The sequence below is a fragment of the Phyllopteryx taeniolatus genome, chromosome 1, assembly GCF_024500385.1.
Source record: "Phyllopteryx taeniolatus isolate TA_2022b chromosome 1, UOR_Ptae_1.2, whole genome shotgun sequence".
Lineage (NCBI taxonomy): Eukaryota > Metazoa > Chordata > Actinopteri > Syngnathiformes > Syngnathidae > Phyllopteryx > Phyllopteryx taeniolatus.
In genome coordinates, this window is record NC_084502.1 from 31098761 (window position 1) to 31099531 (window position 771).

Here is a 771-nt window from a genome sequence, read left to right on the forward strand (position 1 = left end):
GTGTGTGAAAGACATTTTCAGCCCATCACAATGGCAACAGCACATCTCAAACAACTCGACAACAGCTTTCAAATAAACACAGTGGAACCTTAGAAAAAGTGGAACACAAACTGTTTGGTCCCAAACGGTTCTCATTTCACGATAAAGTTCCCATAGTAAAAACAGTGGAACTTCCAAAGTTGAACTGCCCAAATGTGGTACAATTTGACATTTAACCAAAATAAAAGTCAAACAGCTTCTGGAGTTGTGTGCCATCACACGAGACTGCAACTCACTAAGCTTCTAAAGCAGGGTTGTCTAAAGCTTTTCTTCCGAGGGACGCATAAAGAAAAGTGAAGGAATGCAAGAGCCATTTTAAAACTCTTCGACTTTAATTCCTTAAACACACTTAAAACCACATTCAGAAGAACAAGAGCAATCTGTAGCATGAAGACAATTTTTAATACAGTTTCCTGAGGATGGATCATTATCGTGATATGCTCCCAAATCAGACTATGACAGAAGTGGAGGAGAAGTGTAGGAAACCATATTTGCCTCTAAACCGGAAATATAAATATTCACTGGGACATTATAACGAGAATATTTGTAACTATTTTAGGTGTCACCAGTTTCTTTGCATATCGCTGGTGTCGGGGCAAAATCTGCTGTCCAAATTTGGTAAATTTCACACTATTGTTTTACAAATCAATACTATTGGTCAGCCCCCACGTAGGTATGTTATTTTCTACCAATATAAATGGTGAAAAACGGCTTGGTCTCTTTGATTACGCT

The 771-nt window shown here is 38.3% G+C and overlaps 1 protein-coding gene across 2 annotated transcripts in view; it reads right to left on the reverse strand.

Moving 5' to 3' along the window:
* Positions 1-348: 348 nt before the first annotated feature.
* smc5 (structural maintenance of chromosomes 5) overlaps positions 349-771 on the reverse strand; it is a 52258-nt gene continuing 51835 nt past the window's right edge. For both annotated transcript variants that reach the window (XM_061788607.1, XM_061788600.1), the window contains one exon: positions 349-771. This exon is cut by the window's right edge and continues 739 nt beyond it. The gene's annotated coding sequence lies outside the window, so the exon portion shown is untranslated.